This window comes from Melospiza melodia, unplaced genomic scaffold (genome assembly GCF_035770615.1).
Source record: "Melospiza melodia melodia isolate bMelMel2 unplaced genomic scaffold, bMelMel2.pri scaffold_34, whole genome shotgun sequence".
Taxonomy (NCBI): domain Eukaryota; kingdom Metazoa; phylum Chordata; class Aves; order Passeriformes; family Passerellidae; genus Melospiza; species Melospiza melodia.
The window spans coordinates 4,971,009-4,990,044 of NW_026948659.1; the positions used below are offsets into that span (position 1 = coordinate 4,971,009).

At 45.5% G+C, this 19,036-nt stretch overlaps 1 protein-coding gene and 1 non-coding gene across 2 annotated transcripts in view; one reads left to right on the forward strand and one right to left on the reverse strand.

Annotated features, from left to right (window-relative positions):
• Window positions 1-19,036, reverse strand: part of LOC134434244 (olfactory receptor 14C36-like) — a 136,142-nt gene that overhangs the window by 44,885 nt on the left and 72,221 nt on the right. The window lies entirely within an intron of this gene.
• Window positions 16,261-16,331, forward strand: TRNAG-GCC (transfer RNA glycine (anticodon GCC)). Its single transcript has one exon. It is a non-coding gene; the product is annotated as a tRNA-Gly (tRNA).

Sequence of the window (19,036 nt, forward strand, 5' to 3'; positions counted from 1 at the left end):
AAATGAGAGCTCCACAGATGAGTGTGGAAATTGCACTCAGGTGGTCCCAGCTGTAAAGGGAACAAGAAACCCTCAGCATACCAAGCCCTGGTAGATTGTCTCAGGGAACCTGGCAGGTACTGTTGGAAGAATGGCATGAGGGTCAAATTGTGTGAATTGGTAACAGGGATTTGGTGTATTAATCATGAGGCAGGGCTAAGGAACGGGCAGTCAGATAAGCACATACACCAGATACAAAAACAAAATGCAGAAATAATGTCAATCTCCATTTGTAACCAATGTAACCGAACCATGTGGGTTGGGGGAAAAATGGAATCAATCTTTGTCCCGTATCACCAGGTGAATCCATTGTGTTATGACAATGCGAGGCTGGGGATATGCATGATGAACAGGAAAATGTATTGCATGGAAAGAAATGTTAAATTTGATAGCAGATTTACCTTGAGCAGAGAACCAATCATACTGGGTTTGGCAGATGCAAATGATGATAGAGTGTGCCTGCAATATGATCGGGTTGTCTGTTTCATGAAAAATAAAGATGGTGAGGATCCTGAGGGAAGAATGAGAGAAATAACTCAGGAATTGAAGGGAAGGGAGTCAGAAATGAGGAGAAAGCAAGTTGAACAGGAAAGATTAAAAACTCTGGGAGAACAGTATGAATTGCTGGAGAAACAATATGCTGATGGGGAACTGCTTTCCCCGGAACAGAACCTGTTCATTGACCTGATGCAAGAAATTGCAATTGAACTAGGATTGTCAAATTGCTGGATTTGTGGGGGCCGAAGTCAGCAGAAAAATGGCCTTGGAAAGGGGAAGGTTTGGGTCCGGAACAGCTTCTGAAATGGGACAATCCGAGGGTCTCAAAATTGGCACAGAGACCTGAGGGATGGATTTTGGACCAGAGGTTGATTGAAACCATCTGCACCAGTCGAGAAGGAAATGAGTACACCGAAATGGTGGGATGCACCCCGTGTGTGTCTACCCTGATGGTGAACTCAAACACCAAGAGCAAGCTCTAGCAGCCAGAACCCCATTCGGGGTACTGGAGCTGGAAGAATGAGACAAATTGTGAATGGAACAAAAGGATAGGACTGTGTTGTGTCAAAAATCCTGGAGCCAACCCTTTTAAATCCTTGGAAGGCCTAAAAGAGTACTGGGGAGACCCAGGGAAAATAAACATTAGATGGAAAGCCCCAGATGGAATTTATTGGATTTGTGGAAAGAAGGCATACAGTGAGTTACCCCCAAGGTGGAAGGGATCATGCACTCTGGGCATGATTCGGCCAGTGTTCTTTACTATCCCTCAAATAAAAAGTAATCTGCTAGGGGCTCCATTATACGAGACCCTGAGAAGGGAGAGAAGAAGCCTGAAAGTGATGATACCAGTGATAAGTGGTAAGCAAGCCTGGGAGAAGGAAGAGTGGCTGGCGGTAAGAATAATTGATTATTATGGACTGGCCACATGGGCCCAGGATGGAAGCTATGGGTAGAGGACTCCGATTTATCTACTGAACTGGCTGATTCGGCTGCAGGCAGTGGTGGAAATTGTTTCGAATCACACCTCGGAGGCCCTGGATTTACTTAGTCGACAGCACACCCAGGTACAGGCATTTGTGTACCAAAATTGAAGAGCTTTAGACTATTTTCTGGCCGAAGAAGGGGGAGTGTGTGGAAAGCTCAACGAATCGGAATGTTGTATTGAAATTGATGATTATGGGGAAACCATAAGAGCTTTGGGGGCCGAGATCAAAAAGGTGGCCCATGTCCCTGTTCAAAAATGCAACTCGATTTTACAATCTTCATGGTGGGACAAATTGTTTAATGGGGCCTGGTGGAACAAAGTGATGGTTTTTGTGCTCTGTTCAGTAGCTGGAATCCTATTCCTGCCTTGTCCAATTCCATGCTTTTTTAGACTGATCCACTCCATGGTCCAGGGAATGCAGATAGCGATAATTCCCGTGGATCCGGAGGGAGCTTCCAGAGGCAACACATCTAAAATCATGTGATTGGAAGAAAGGAAGTGTGCCAGCAATGCTGCTGAAGTATTGGCAAAGTTCGAGAAACAAGCAAAAGCGAATGTGAATAATATGGGACAACAGGGTGTTCCACAAGGGGAGTACAGAATAGTGTAAGGGAGCACTCTGTTTGTGAAAGACCCTCAGTGGTGGTGGGTAGAAGTAGAAAATGAAAAATTTAGCAATTTGAGAACATGAATTGAATTGGTGATATAAATGGGGAGGGATTGTAGTATATGATAGAGATAATTCATGCTAATAATATATAAAATATTGTAAAATCCACACTATGTCTTTTGACCATCCTGGCCAGGAGCAGTGTCTTATTCATATCTAGTTCCTGGACGTTCGTTGACATAAACATTGGGGTTTTAACGTAAGAATAGAAGTTTCCAGGCCAATAATCGCTGGCTTCCCTGGGTCGCGGGTCCACCTAAGAGTGATTATCATCTTGATGATTACATCTACCACGATGATCGATGGCGCCACCCTGATGCATGTGAATGCTGACTTCCCCGGAGTCGACTGACAACATCGAGACACCTGGACTGAGTCTTTGTCTACCTCTGCACATGTAAAGCCACGGTTCTGCATGTGAAGAGACACAAAGAACATTCGGTCATTTCTGCCTCAGGAAGAATATACTGTATAAGAACTTGCTGCGCGATGCATCATTCATGAACAGGGAGAGACTCTGACATTCGGAGGTCAGATCCGTGTTCACCCAGCGCCGATCCTGTGCTCCATGCTGACCCTTGGCTGAGGTGGTTTTGACGACCCAACTTCGGTCTCACAGACAAATTAATAAATCTTTGCTAAATTTTCTTATAAATTTGGCTATCAATTTCATCATTTATAACAGGATGGAACAGCACAGACTGCTGAAAAGATTCCAACTGGTCTCAGGGCCCAGAGAAAGCCAAAACTGTTTAACTTGGTATTTGGTTGTCCATGTCTGTATAAAAGAATTCTCTAAAATGTCAACTTTCAAGAAAATGTCCTAGGTTGATGTTTCCTGTGCTGATGAGAGTCTTTTAAACCCAGGTCTCCTGACATTTCTGCTGTTGCAGTTCCATGGACAGAGGCTGTTGTCTCTCACCCCCTGCCATGGGCAGGCTGGTGTTCATTGCTCTACAGGACAGCAGGGCCCCATCCCACATCACTGAGACCTGGGAAGGCAAAATCCATTACCCCAAATGTCCTCCCTTTCTCCTTCTTGCCAGACATTTGACCCTGGCACTGGTGTTTGCTGTGGGTTGCAGCAGGAAAAGGGAAAACCCTGTGACATTTTGGGGCAGATGGAACCAAGGAAATCCCTGTGACACTGTGGGGCGTGATGGAACCAAGGGTCCTTTGTGACACAGAGGGGCCACATGGAGACAAATATCCATTGTGACAGTTTGGGATCTCATGGAACCCATTGTTCATTATGACAATGCAGATCCAAGGAGACCATGGTGTTGCTCATTGTTTATGCAAAGCTTTTGCATTAATCATGGAATCATGGAGCCCATCACGACACAGCGGGGACCTGTGGAACCAAAGGGCCATGGTGACACTTGGAACTAAGGATACCACTGTTGAGTACAGAACCTTATGGAACCAAAAGTCCATTGCCACAGAGCAAGGCCTCATGGAACCATGGAGTGCAAAGGTCTAGAACATTTCCTGCACAGTTCTGCCTTGGGTGAGGGGAACATTGTTGGTGGCAGCTTGGTCTTGGCATACACCTGAGCAGTGTGTCTGTTTGCAGTGGGGAAACTCAGGAGTTTGATTGCTTCAAAAATTACAAAAAGGGAAAACCCCTCTTAGGCTGGGAGCAGCCAGCTCTGCAAGCACAGCAAGTCCCAGGGAAGTGAGGACAGACAGGATGGGGCTGGGCAATGTGGAGCAAGGTTGTCCACACTGGGTCAGAGCTCCAGGCACAGCTTCTGTGGGCAGGCCAGAACTGCTGAGGAGAGACCCTGGGTCAATATCAATCACAGAATGCTGTAATTGTCTCTGCTCCAAATACAGCAGTAATAAAAGACACCCCTTAAAATAGGAGTGCATATTGTTTAGAAGCTCTTTAAATTTTTCACCATAACTGGAGTAGGAAACCTAGAAACCTAGGAGAGCCAAGGACACTGTAGCAGCTTCAGGCCCAAAAAGTGCAAACAGTGATTTGAGGAGAGCAGACTGGGAGGATGGGACTTCATAACCTGAAGCTGTAATTGCATAATTAAGCCCAATATAGAAATGGACCAAAACTTACAAAAGTGTGAAAATGTGTGACCCATTGTCCATCTTGGGTGTAGCCTCAGCCGGGCTCTTGTACTGCCCCAGGTGTATCCTTTGAAGGCCTTTTAATAAATCCCTACTTTATTCCTATAAAGCTGTCCAGCCTCTGTTCTAGGCAGCCTCTCAAAGCATCAAGGCCTGGCTGGCTGGGACACCTGAGGGCCACCTGACAGGTCCAGCTGACCCTGGCATGCCGAGGGCTGCTGCTCATCAGTCCCTGGAGCACTGGGGCTCTGGGCTCTCCTTCCTGTGGAAAGAACTGTCCTTCTCCTTCAGGTGTCTGTGGCCAAAATCAGGATTCCTTCTCCAGATTTCCATATATGCAAGGATTGTTCCCAGATGAAATCTGCCAGGACTGACAGATCTGGCTGGCTTGGCCACCCAGGGGCCACCTCTCATCTGCCTTTGAAACACGGGGACTATGCGCTTTTCTTTCTTATTGGAAAAAAGCACCTTTCACATCCAGGCACCCATGGCCAAAGTTGGGAATCTACCTCCAGAATTCCCTATATCCAAGGATTTCTCCCAGACAAAAGCTTCCAGGAGAGACAGGTCTGGCTGGCCTTGGTTTCTGAAGAGCTGGTTCTCATCTTCCTTTGAAGCACTGGGGCTCTGTGCTTTCCATCCTAATGAAAAGAACTCTTCTTCCTGTTCAGGTGTCCACAGCCAAAACTGAGATTCTTGTGAGAGTATTATTAATAATTGGTTAGCTGAGAAAGGCCATACTGACATAATGCCGCTGGTTAAGCTGAAGGAGAAAAGTCAGCAGTTAGCAAGCTGAAAGGAGAGGTCAGCAGTCAGTGACCTTGCTGCAACATGAGGATAAGGAGTAGAGATTCTTCCTGAATATATCCTGAGAATATGTAGAAAGTATCAAAAGTAGAACCATAGGAATGCAGAAGTAGGCGTAGTTGCTGATATGTAAGCTGACCAATCCTGAGCTCAACTTTTGCAATATGTATGAAGCTCATTATTAACTGTATTTAACCCGCTGTACTGATCAATAAAATTGGGCCTGTGATGATCTAATTGATGTCCTGGTCTCCTTCCGTCGACAAATGGTGGAGAATGCGGGCAACGCCGAATCTCTGTCCTTTTTTCTCGGATTAAAATAAAAAGGGGATTACGCCACGGTCTAGGAAGTTGGGTTTGGGTCCTTGCAGCCGGGACGGTGCCGGAATTTGGAGCACCCTTGGTGATCACAACGGTGAATCAAGCCAATACATGTTGCGGGAGCCTGGAGAGCTGCAACAGCGCGCGCTGATTAATAGGTATGGATAGGCAAGCGGCATATGATTTATTTACCGCCTATTTAGAACAGCGAGGAATAAAAGGGATAGATTTAAAAAAGGAATTACCAGGGTTATTAGCCTATGGCCATGCTAAGGGTATCTTTTCTAACCCTCATACAGTTCATGAGCTAGCAGAGTGGAAGAAGTTTGGGGAAATACTGTGGGATACAGTGTTAGACTATGATAAGTCAGCAAAGAAATTCGGGAAGTTATGGCGGGTGGTGTATAACACGTTACTTCAGCAGGTATCTGAGAGAAAGGCAGCAGAAAGGGCGACAGAAGCTTATAAGAGGAATATAGGGTATGGTCGTGAGGATGATCCCCTGGCACCTTCTGTAACTAAGATACTTATGCCTAAGGGTCCCCAGCAAAGTGGTGTGGAGGATTTTCCTATAGGCGCAGTGGAACCGTCTGCACCTTTCCTGTCAGAGGGGGAGGGCGAGTCGGATGGTGGGGGTAAGAGCAAACAAGCTTTGCCTCCGCCACCAGCTTCAGGCGGGTCGGATGGTGGGGGTGGGAGCAAGCCAGCTTCGCCTCCGCCGCCAGCTTTGCCTCCGCTGCTTCCCCCGAGCAAGCCGGCTCCGGTTACAGCTTCAGCGGGGGGGCCACTTCCCCCGTGCGAGCCAGCTTAAGCGGGGGGGCCGATTCCCCCGCACAAGCCGGCTCCGCTCAAGCCGGCTCCGGTTTCACTGTCAGCTCCAGCGGGGGGGCCGCTTCCCCTGCGCGAGCCAACCTCTGCTTCACTGCCTTCCCCGTGCGAAAGCTCGTTGTCTGTACCGAAGCGCCAGCAGCATAGCACCCTTAAAGAGTCAGATCCCATCCCAAGGGCACACCGTGATCCATGGGGGGAGATGGCTAAACAGAGGAGGGAAGCTTGGGCTGCTTTGGCGAAAGAAGTAATGCAAATGGGGGATGGTGAAGCGGTGGAAATAGCTTCTAGTCTTGCGTGTCCAGTCACATACACGCCACAGTATGATGCACAGGGGAACCTTACGCATAATGTAGCAGAATATACTCCCTTAGATTGGAAGCTGTTAACTCAGCTGTGTTCTACGGTTAGTCAGTTTGGAGTAAAAAGTGAACCTGTTAGGCAAATGCTAGATTATCTTTTTAATACTCAGGTTTTATGTCCTAATGATTTAAGAGGAATAGTTCGGTTGATATTCACTCAGCATCAGCAGTTATTGTTTAATGCACATTGGCAGGCTTTGGTCAATGAGTCGGATGCTGTACAACGAGCCCAGGGAGACCCATTACATGGAGTGACAATAGAGGAGCTGATGGGCTTAGGGGCATTTTTGCATACAGAGGCACAGATGATATTGGGAGCAGATAAACTTAGAGAGTCTATGCGGTTAGTGCGTGCTGCAATAGATATGGTTAAAGAGCCAGGAGGGTTACCGGCTTATATGGGCATTAAACAAGGAAGGGAAGAATAATTTGGAGATTTTATCGATAGAGCAGCTACTGGTATAGATCGTGCAGGTGTTGCAGACTACATGAAAGGGGGCGCTGTTGAAGCAGTGTTCCTTGCAAAATAGCAATCCAGCAACACAAAGAGTGTTAGCTTCTTTAGGGGCAAATTGGACTATTGAGGAAGCATTAGCGCGAATGGCATTAATGCCAACAGCTTCACAGGCATTTATAGCAGAAGCCTTAAAGGAATTAGGATTGGGGTTGCAAAAGCAAGCAGAGTCCACTCAGAATCAGGTGTTAGCTGCTCTTGCTCCTCTCTGAAGTGGCTCACTGGCATTCATGCAAGGAGGTTCAAAACCATTCATCAAGTGTTACCGATGCGGCAACGAAGGACACACACGCCGAACGTGCCGAGCAACTGGCATATGGTGTCAACACTGCCGATCCAGCTCCCACAACACTACGGCTTGTAGGCGCCGGTCAGGAAACCATCCACCGAGCGCGCATCTCGGGGGCCGCGCCCAGACACAAGTTGCCGCCGTGACATCGGAGATACCAGCTGCTGCCGTGACATAGCTGCCACCTCCTGTCTGCAACCCACAACAACAGGGAGCCTCGGCTTAGACTTATCAGCAGCAGTAGACGTCACACTAATGACGAACCGGCCTGAGTGGATACCCACTGGAATAAAGGGCCCTCTTATATTAAATGGACAAACATGTGGAGCATTATTGCTGGGACGTTCTTCTACAACTATGTTGGGATTATTTGTTTTGCCTGGTGTTATTGATGCGGACTTTACAGGGGAAATACAAATCATGGTTTACACCCTTTATCCTCCCATTAAAATTACAAAAGGACATCGCATCGCCCAATTGGTACCACTATCACAAATGACATTGGGAATACAATCATTTACTGGGCAAACACGAGATGAAAAAGGTTTTGGCTCTACTGGTGTTACACTTTTAACCGTGGATTTACAAAATAGACCAAAGCAAAAAGTTGAAATTACTTATGGGCATCAAAGCATAAGCCTTTATGGATTATTGGATACAGGAGCAGATACCAGCATCATTTCTCCAGAAGCGTGGCCACAACATTGGCCCCTATTCCCATCATCAAACATGCTCACAGGAGTAGGAGGATTTACATTGGCAAGCAGATCGCCGTCTTTGTCTGTGTGCATTGAGAATTAACAAATATCTGCTGTGTTTTCAATTGTTCAACTGCCTCCTACAGTTTCCTGTTTAATTGGAAGGGACATTTTAACACAATTGGGAGTGGTGTTAACTAATCAGCACCCTTTGGGGTAATTGCCATTGCTTGGACTTTCCCCCACTCACCTGGAAAACGGATACACCGGTGATGGTTAAGCAATGGCCATTAAAAGGGGAGAGTCTTATGCATGCCCATGAATTGGTACAGGAACAATATACAAAGGGACACCTACGACTATCCACAAGCCCTTGGAATACACCTATTTTTGTAATCAAAAAGAAATCAGGGAAGTATCGTTTGATACATGATTTGAGGGCTGTAAATGACCAAATGGAACCAATGGGGGCCTTACAGCCTGGTCTTCCAAATCCAGCTATGATTCCAGAACACTGGCCACTTTTAATTATTGACCTAAAGGATTGTTTTTTCACTATTGGCCTGCATCCTGATGATATGAAGAGATTTGCTTTTACTTTACCAGCAATAAATCGTGGAGAACCGGATAAAAGATTTGAATGGGTGTCTCTTCCGCAAGGCATGCGCAATTCCCCCACTTTATGTCAGCTTTACGTTGATGCTGCATTACAGCCACTACGTCTCAAATGGCCAGCAACTATAATATATCATTACATGGACGATATTTTGTTTGCACAGCAACAGCCATTCTGCTCTTTAGAGACTGACAGCATTAAAAATACTCTTGCTGCATATTCATTTGTTATTGCTACAGAGAAAATTCAGACCACAAGGCCCTGGAAATATTTGGGATGGACTTTGATGGATCAAATAGTAATACCTCAAAAATTGGAATTACAATTGGACATTAAGACTCTACATGATGCACAGAAGTTGCTGGGAGACTTACAGTGGCTGAAGCCCATTGTGGGAATACCATATCATTTATTAGAAACCCTACAGCCTTTGTTAAAGGGCGTTGACCCTACTACTCCTGCACACCTGACAAAGGAGCATCGTCTTGCCTTGCAGCAAATAAGTAACTGTGTACAGCAAGGGTATGTGTCTCGTCGACAACTCGACCACCCCATTGACCTTACTATTTGGAATAGCCCTTGCCACTTGCTTGGTGCTCTCTCTCAACTACAAAAGAAAACGGGGGAGATACGGGTGTTGGAATGGTTGTCACCACCATTCCAACAGCATTAGAAAACAATAGCTTCAAAAATTGAACAATTGGCTGCATTAATCAAAAAGGGGCGTCTCAGAATTCTTGAAGTGGATGGTAGAGAACCTGCTACTATTAGATTGCCTATGGAAAAAGAAACCTTGGACTGGTACTTGATTAATTCGAAGGATTTACATGAAGCATTATTGATGTCACCTGCTAAAGTAGAGACTAGCAAATTAGTGCCTAGAATTTTGCAATGGATGACAGAATGGAACTGGATCACTCGACCTTTGAAAGAAGAACGCCCCATAGAAGGAGCTATTACAGCTTTTACAGATGCAGGAAAGAAATCAAGGTGTGCTGCTGTCACCTGGCAAGAAAAAGGACAATGGAAGCATCAACTCCTCACAGCAGACCCTGCGGATAGCTTACAAACTCTGGAATTGTTAGCAGTAGTATGGGCAGTGTCCAACTTACAGGAGCCTTTAAATGTGGTCACAGACTCTATGTATGTTGCAGGAGTAGTCAGACGAATAGAGGAAGCAGCAATTAAGGAAGTGAATAATAAACGATTGTATGAGTTACTGATACAGTTAAGGAAGGCTTTACGAGAGAGAAATGCAGCGTATTCTGTGATTCATATTAGGAGCCATAAATGGTCTGAAGGTTTAGGAGAAGGGAATGAATGTGCAGATAAATTGGTTACCCTACCCATTGATAATTCTTGTCCTATTGATAAGCATACATTGTCCAGAGAAGCACATAGTAGATATCATCAAAATGCAAGAGGATTAGCAAAAGACCTTGAGCTGAGTTTGTCAGAAGCTAAGGCCATTGTCAGAGCATGTCCAACATGTAGTTATCATAATGGTGGAATAGGTCTAGGCATCGGGGTTAATCCTCGAGGTTTAGAAATAAATGAGAAATGGCAAATGGATGTTACACACATAGCTAGATTTGGTAAAGTCAAGCATGTGCACGTCACTATAGATACATATAGTCATTACCTATGGGCTACAGCTCAGGCAGGAGAGAAAGCTATACACATTACCAGACACCTGTTAAGTTGCTTCTCTGTCATGGGAGTTCCAAAGAGTATCAAAACGGATAATGGTACAGGTTATGTAAGTGCTAGGGTTCGGAAATTTTTGAATCAGTGGTCTGTCAGGCACGTGACAGGTATTCCACACTCTCCTACTGGACAAGCAATAGTGGAAAGAGCAAACGGTACCGTTAAGCAGTATATTGAAAAACATCAAGATTTGGCAGATCCACAAGCATGTTTGGCTAAGGTTTTATATGTGATTAACCATTTATGCATTTTTGGGGAAGATGATACCCCTCCTGCAATGAAACATCATCCAAGGTCAGGTCAGGAAAATACTAAGGAAACAGAGGTCTGGGTTAAGTATAAGAACCCAAGTACAGGATTATGGGAAAAACCTGCAAAAGTATTATATTGGGGTCGGGGGTATCTTTGTGTTTCCTCACCTACAGGACCTTTGTGGGTGCCTGCTAAGTGGACTAAACCTGTTTTTGATGCAGCCTCTGGTGGATCGCCTTACGGAGGAGGACAGGGAGCGAGTGGGGAAGAAACTGCTTCTAGTCCTACAACCGCTACTGTTACAATTGAAGGGGTACTCGGAAGCGGTGGACAGAACACTGACACGTGACTACCGGACAGCCCAGGAGGTGATTGGTTTTATTGACTCATTATCAACTTTTCGCTTAACAAATCCAGCGAAACTACATTGCCTTGACTGTCACAATTCACATTGTGCTGCCTGGATAGCCCTACGTTGTGGGGGTTGTGAAAGAACTTTTTGGATAGAACAATTATTATTATGGGATTTGTGGTGTCACACTTGTAAGCACGAGCACACGTGGGGTAAAAGCTGGCAAGATGAATTAAGGAGACAAACGGGGCAAAACGCATATATAGCTTTAAATATTTATGAGTCTCCTGAACAGAAGGTTCTTGCTTATTATCGATGGGTGGTACAATGTATTGTGAATAGAATTAAGGTTCAAAGTAAATCACTCATAGTTTCTGTAAGGTGTAGGAAATTAGTACCTTTAACACAGCATTCAATTGTAGGACCCTTCAAGGGGAATCCCGACAGAGCACTAGATTGCTGCATTGGAAAGTTGCAAAAATTGAGTTTGCAAGTGGCAGGACCAGTAAAATTAGGAGCAGCAAGGTTGAAGACAGATAAGACAAAGAAGGCAAAAAAGGGAACGATCTCATTTGTGTAAGGATATCAGTGATTGCTAATTAATTTTGTATGATTAGGACAATTTTACAGTTGTGGGGCCCTCGGGAGGATATAGTTGTTGAAGAAGATAATGAACAAGAACTACGATTATGAAATAAGATACGCCTTGTATTAAAGAAAGACCTTGAACTTTTAGCCTCATATTGTAAAAAAGCTGAAGAGGCTTTGCAATCACTACCATTGAATTAGTTGTATTGGGTTTGTTGAAGTGAGGGGAGAACGACCATCCTTTGATGCATCGAACTCAAGTTTATTGATCAATCAGCCAGTTTAAATAATAGTGTTAACGAACTTCATGCATATTCCAAAATCCAGGTTCATGATAGGCTAACAGAGAAACTCTAACCACTCCTTTTGTTTTACAATACCGTTAATTGTTTACACAAAACAAAACCAGTGTTCCCACTGTGATATGAAAGGTTCCCAAAACTTCCATATCTGTTCCCAGGGTGCCATCTTTTCCCAGAGAAGGTGTTTCGCTTGTTATGGGAAGACTGCCTGAGAACCTTATTGTTTATAAAGTGATGCCTGAGAGAGTCTAATTGTTTATAGAAATCAGGCTGGAAACTGCTTTTGTAACTGCTTCACAACTACCTTTTACTTTTCTCTCAATTGCATGGCTTCATGGCCTTTTTCTTTAAGCCATGCCTGAACTAAACTCTCCACATGGGTTGAAGAACCAGACTTTTATACTGGTCCTTACTTACATTCACTTCCTTATTATGTTTGTAAAAGGGATGTTGATAAGTGCTATGCATGGATAGCTTTGCATTGTGCAAATTGTAACAAGGTTTATTGGTATTCATAGAGGTCAATAGGATATTTATGGTGCACACCTTGTTTTGGAAAGTGGATTCGAAATTTTCTCTGGGTTAGAGCTCTTGAGCAAAGTACTGGCCTGCCAGGTCGGACAGGATTACAGCTTTTTGAAAGTGCAGAACAAGTGGTTATAGCATATATTAGGTGGAAGTTGCAGGAAATACTTAGAATATTTGAAATTACTAAAGCCTCACGCATCATAGCAGCTCACTGTAAAGCTGATTTGCCTTCAGACTTACTTCACGCTATACCTGTAAGCAAGGATGCTGATTTGGAATTAGATCAGTGTATTTAAAAATTGACTCAGCCTTACAATAGACAATCTAGCAAACCAGGGAAAAGACAATGAAGAAAGGAAAAACAAAGAAAGCAGAAAGAAAAATGAGGTTTGTTTTTGTTATAATGCTCAAAGCTATAGCGAGTGAAGCAGTAGGAATAACACACTTTAGTCAACCAAAAGAAAATTTATGGGTGACACTTGCTAATCAAACTAACCAATCATCACTTTGCCTTAGTCTTGGAGGAGTCACTAACCCATTTCGAACATGCCCGGTGGGACTTCCGGTGTGGTCTCCTGGAGAATTTTGCAGTTTGATAAATAATCGAACCTTATGTATGTCTAACATGTCAAACATCACATTGCCAGTACAACAAGGGTATACTGCAGGTCAGAGTGATGGCTATCGTCAATGCTTACCAATCCAATCACTTAACACCTCTTTGCATTCTCCTCCTGAGGAATTGGATCTTTATGGAAGTACAAACGCCAGTATGTCTAACACTACAGCTGGCGGATGGTTTAGCTTCAAATTTTCGGATGCTCAGAATTTAAACCAACCTAAAGAAACATGGGCCACCCTAGATTCATCCCTGAACGTGAGTAAATTCTCTCAGCAGCATTACAGTCAATGTAACGGCACAAATATCACAGCACCAATGAAATTACCCACAGGAATATTTTTGATTTGTGGAGATAGGGCGTGGAATGGTATACCAGCTAAACCACAGGATGGACCCTGTTTTTTGGGAAAATTGTCATTGTTTCACCCTAATGTGTCCTTGCTAATACAGCTGAGTCAAAATTCAAACAGGAAAAGACGTAGCATACATGACTTAGACTGCAGCCAGATAGGAGATCCACAGTTTTGGGGTACATTCAAAGAAGTGGTGGTTTCAGCTATCTTGCCAGGAGGATTTGCCAATAAAGCTATGAATTTAGCAAAACAATTAGGATGCTGGACAAAGGATGAGCTGAACAAGACATCACAAATTCTAGATATGCTAACCGCAGATGTGCAAAGTGTTAACCATGCTGTTTTGCAAAATAGAGCTGCTGTAGACTTTTTGCTCTTAGCACAAGGGCATGGATGTGAAGAGTTCGAGGGAATGTGTTGCATGAATCTGTCTGATCATTCGGTGTCCATTCACACTAAGATAAAAGAACTGCAACAGGGACTTCAGAATCTCAAGGAAGAAGAAGGTTTAGGAATTGATGAATGGCTTAAAGGCTTAGGACTTGGGCCATGGCTGAGGAACCTTGTGATCTATGCTATAGGACTGCTGGGTGTAATTTTACTGTTTTTGCTTATTTTGCCTTTGTCCTGGTTTAGGACAAATTAGGGGAAATCTCCAAAAGGGAGCCCCCCAAAACAAAACAAACCTCCAACCACCCCTCCCCCAACACCGGGTTCGGGAAGGAATTTCTCGGAGGAGCAAAGTGGAAAACAAAACCTATTTATTTACAAGTAACAAAAGAACACTCCCCAACACAAGAAAAGGAAAGAAAACAGACTGTGTATGGTGAGGGCTTCAAGCTTCTCTTGCAAGCTCCAGGTGTCCTGGACGTCTCAGGTCAGGTCCGGAACCGGTCCAGTATCTTCAGGGGAGGGTAAGAAAGAGGGAACAAAAGAAAAGGAAAAAAAACAGCGCAAAAAGCAGAAAGCAAGCAAGCAAAGCGGCTAGCCAAGCCAAGCAGCAAAAAGCCAAAAGCCAAAAAGGCCTGGTCAAACACTCCCCCCCTCTCTTCCCCGCCCCGCCACAGCAAGACGGCCGGGGGGGGGGAAGAGAGAAAAGGCACAGCTGCCAGACACAACACACGATATTGGGATAAAGGCTGTCAACCCACGACACTCCACCCCTTATCCCATATCGTGAATATACAATAAAACTTTCATTTCACGTACTCACACCTTTGACACTTACGCATTCCTCTCATCTTACTTGCTCAGACCTTTGACACTTACAGTTTCCTTCTGTCTCACATTCAACAAACAATGACATTCATATATGAGTCTCATCCCACAATCAGGTCTCCCTGAGGTACACACCGTGTTGTTCCATCTTTCTGCATTATCCACCATGTATAACCTGGTCCTTGAGCAAAGACAATCCCACGGATGGGTTTGTCTGTACTCGAGGCAGGGTTGATCCATACTGTCTTTCCCAACAAACCTCTGACATGGGCCACTGGGGCTTTATCCCCATCTACTATATTAAGGAGCTCAGACTGAGCAGGACCTGCTCGGTTGGTGGAACCTCGAGTGTTAACTAACCAGGTAGCCTTTGCTAAATGCTGCTCCCAGTTTTTAAAAGGCCCCCCACCCAATGCTTTTAAGGTGGTTTTTAACAATCCATTATACCTTTCCACCTTCCCTGCAGCTGGTGCATGATAGCGGATATGGTATATCCACTCGATGCCATGTTCCCTAGCCCAAGTATTAATAAGATTGTTTTTAAAATGAGTCCCATTATCCGACTCAATTCTCTCGGGAGTACCGTGCCTCCAAAGGACCTGCTTTTCAAGGCCCAAGATAGTGTTACGGGCTGTGGCATGAGACACAGGGTAGGTTTCCAACCATCCCGTGGTGGCTTCTACCATGGTCAGTACATAGCGCTTGCCCTGGCGGGTTTGAGGCAGTGTGATGTAATCAATCTGCCAGGCCTCCCCGTATTTGTACTTAGACCACCGCCCCCCGTACCAGAGGGGCTTCACCCGCTTGGCCTGCTTAATGGCAGCACACGTCTCACAGTCACGAATAACCTGAGAGATACTGTCCATGGTTAGATCCACCCCTCGGTCTCGTGCCCACTTATAGGTGGCATCTCTACCCTGGTGGCCTGAGGCATCATGGGCCCATCGTGCTAAGAATAACTCTCCCTTATGCTCCCAGTCGAGATCTATCTTCAACTCCCCTATCTTTGCAGCCTGATGTACTTGCTGGTTGTTTTGCTGCTCTTCATTAGCTCTACTTCTGGGGACATGGGCATCTACATGGCGAACCTTCACAGGTAACTTCTCTAACCGAGTAGCGATATCTTTCCACTCTTCCGCAGCCCAAATTGGTTTTCCTCTGCGCTGCCAGTTCGCCTCTTTCCATCTCTTCAGCCATCCCCATAGAGCCTTGGCTACCATCCAAGAATCGGTATACAAATAGAGCCTTGGCCACTTCTCTCTCTCTGCAATACCTAGGGCCAGTTGAATAGCTTTGATTTCAGCAAATTGACTGGATTCGCCTTCTCCTTCAGTAGCCTCTGCAACCCGTCGAGTGGGACTCCATACAGCTGCTTTCCACCTCCGTTTCATCCCTATGACGCGACAAGAACCATCGGTGAATAGAGCGTAACGCGTTTCTTCTGCTGGTAACTGATTGTATGGCGGAGCTTCCTCAACCCGGGTCACTGGCTCTTGTTCCTCATCCGCGACACTAAAGCTTTCACCTTCGGGCCAATTTGTAATTATTTCCAGGATCCCAGGGCGATTTAACTTCCCAATTCGAGCGCGCTGCGTAATGAGGGCAATCCACTTACTCCAAGTAGCATTGGTGGTTCAGTGGTAGAATTCTCGCCTGCCACGCGGGAGGCCCGGGTTCGATTCCCGGCCAATGCACCAAAAGTATATTGTCCTGGTTTAGGACAAATTAGGGGAAATCTCCAAAAGGGAGCCCCCCAAAACAAAACAAACCTCCAACCACCCCTCCCCCAACACCGGGTTCGGGAAGGAATTTCTCGGAGGAGCAAAGTGGAAAACAAAACCTATTTATTTACAAGTAACAAAAGAACACTCCCCAACACAAGAAAAGGAAAGAAAACAGACTGTGTATGGTGAGGGCTTCAAGCTTCTCTTGCAAGCTCCAGGTGTCCTGGACGTCTCAGGTCAGGTCCGGAACCGGTCCAGTATCTTCAGGGGAGGGTAAGAAAGAGGGAACAAAAGAAAAGGAAAAAAAACAGCGCAAAAAGCAGAAAGCAAGCAAGCAAAGCGGCTAGCCAAGCCAAGCAGCAAAAAGCCAAAAGCCAAAAAGGCCTGGTCAAACACTCCCCCCCTCTCTTCCCCGCCCCGCCACAGCAAGACGGCCGGGGGGGGGGAAGAGAGAAAAGGCACAGCTGCCAGACACAACACACGATATTGGGATAAAGGCTGTCAACCCACGACAGCCTTGTATCTTTAATTGTATTCAAAACATGGTCAGCCGTACAATAGCAAAAACATGGCAAACTAATCTCCTTGCTCAAGAAGAAAACGGGGGAAATGTGGAGAATATTATTAGTAGTTGATTAGCTGAGAACGGCCATACTGACATAATGCCACTGGTTAAGCTGAGAGAGGGAAGTCAGCAGTCAGTAAGCTGAAAGGAGAAGTCAGCAGTCGGTGACCAATGATAGGCAAGGACAGAATGCCCTTGCCGCAACATGAGGATAGGGAAGAGAAATTCTTCATGAGAATGTGTACAAAGTATCAAAAGTAGAACCATAGGAATGCAGAAGTAGGCGTAGTTGCTGATATATAACTAACCAATCCTGAGCTCAACTTTTGCAATATGTATGAAGCTCATTATGAACTGTATTTAACCAGTTGTATTGATCAATAAAATTAGGCCTGTGATGATCTAATTGATGTCCTGGTCTCCTTCCGTTGACAATGCACTGCATTTACCTGAACAGCATTGCTTTCCATAAAAAAAAAAAAAAGCAAGGGAAGACAAACTAGGTATAGCTCGTGGGATTTTAGTGTCTAAAACATGCCAAGTCATGGATCTTAGAGGTGAGATCCATTTGGAATTAATGGGATGGAGAAGTAGTGCAAAGGGGAGCATCAAAATAAATAGAGTAAAACATCTTGGTTTGTTTCTTTCTGTTTTCATTTCATTTCCTAAAACTGTTTTAGTTCTTCCAGAATCTTCTCCACAGTCCTGTTTGCTCTTTCCAAGAACCTTTCCTGGAGAACAAGGTGCAGCTTCTGTCACAAGATGTGCCACCAACTGCAGCTTCTCTTGGCTTTCCACACCGTGCGTGCAGCACGACCCTTGCAGCAAAGCAGGACAAATGTTTAAAGAACTTTACAGCTTGTTCTTTATTTTCCTTGTGGGCTGGGCAGTTGTGCCATTGGTGAGATTTTCATTGTTCCTGTTCTACCATAAGAAAACATGACGGGCTACCAGGAATTGTTAGGGGATGCAAGCCTGACTGAATGCAGAGAAAGAATCTCCAGAGCCTGCAGCCAGAAATGGAGAGCTGTGGGATAATCATTCCAACATCGCCATGGACATCTTGAAAGCGATCTAGAAGATGAAAATGGGCTGACAGAGGGAGTTTGTTTCAGTGTTCAGTTCCGCTGCTTCTACATCTCATGCATTGATATAAATCAAGAGTTACAGTCAGTTCATGAAAGGCACCAGAACAAGCTGGACCTCTGAGGAGATGACTGAAAGAATGTGAAAAGGAGAAATGCAGGGAATTACTTAGTGAGCTTTGCCTGAATAAAGGATCATTTTTCCTAATAATTTCCAATCAATTTCCTCTGCTTTGGTCTTTTTTAACAAAGCCATTTTCATCCCAGATTCCTCATGAAATGGGAACCCTGAGCTTGTGGAAGTGCCTGAATGATGCCTTTTTCCTGTGCAGGGACACTGAGGCTGAAGCAGGAGCCTGAGGCCCTCTCTGGGGCAGCCTCCTCCGAGCTGGAATTTGTGCCGTGCTGGGAGAGGAGGAGGAGGGGGAGAGCGCTGGCGCTGTGTGGCAGGAGCAGGAGGTTTGGGCGTTTGGGCCGCAGGACATTCCGTCTGCGCCGCTGCCCCGCAATGGGCGGCCGTGCCTGGGGCTCTGGGCCTGGCCCCGCGTGCGCTGAGGTCTCCACACTGTGGGAGCTCCCCGGGCTGGGCTCAGCTTCCCGCTGGGCCTGGGCAGCAGGCTGGGCTCCAGCTGGGATCAGCAGCAGCTGGAAATACCTCTGCGCATCTCCATTTGCTGCTGCTGCTCGGGAAAAACAATGGAGGGAGTGAAGAAGTTCTGGTTTCTCTTTCTCCTGGTGGAATTTTCATTTGATATGACACTCGAGAGACAATTTCTGTGATGGCCTCTGTCAGTTGATTCTATTTCAGCAACAGCAGCAACAGGGACAGCCCTGTTGCCAGACAGTTTGAGCACTGCAAATGTGGCCTGTGTGGCTTTAATTCTCCTTGACTTAGTGCTCAGGGACTTGAGAGCATTTCAAGATCTGCTAATCATGATGCCTGTGACCAAAAGCCTGAGTTCACCTATTTCCAGCTGGGGGCTATGTACAAATCACCAACAGGACAGGACTGCTGAGGAACGTGT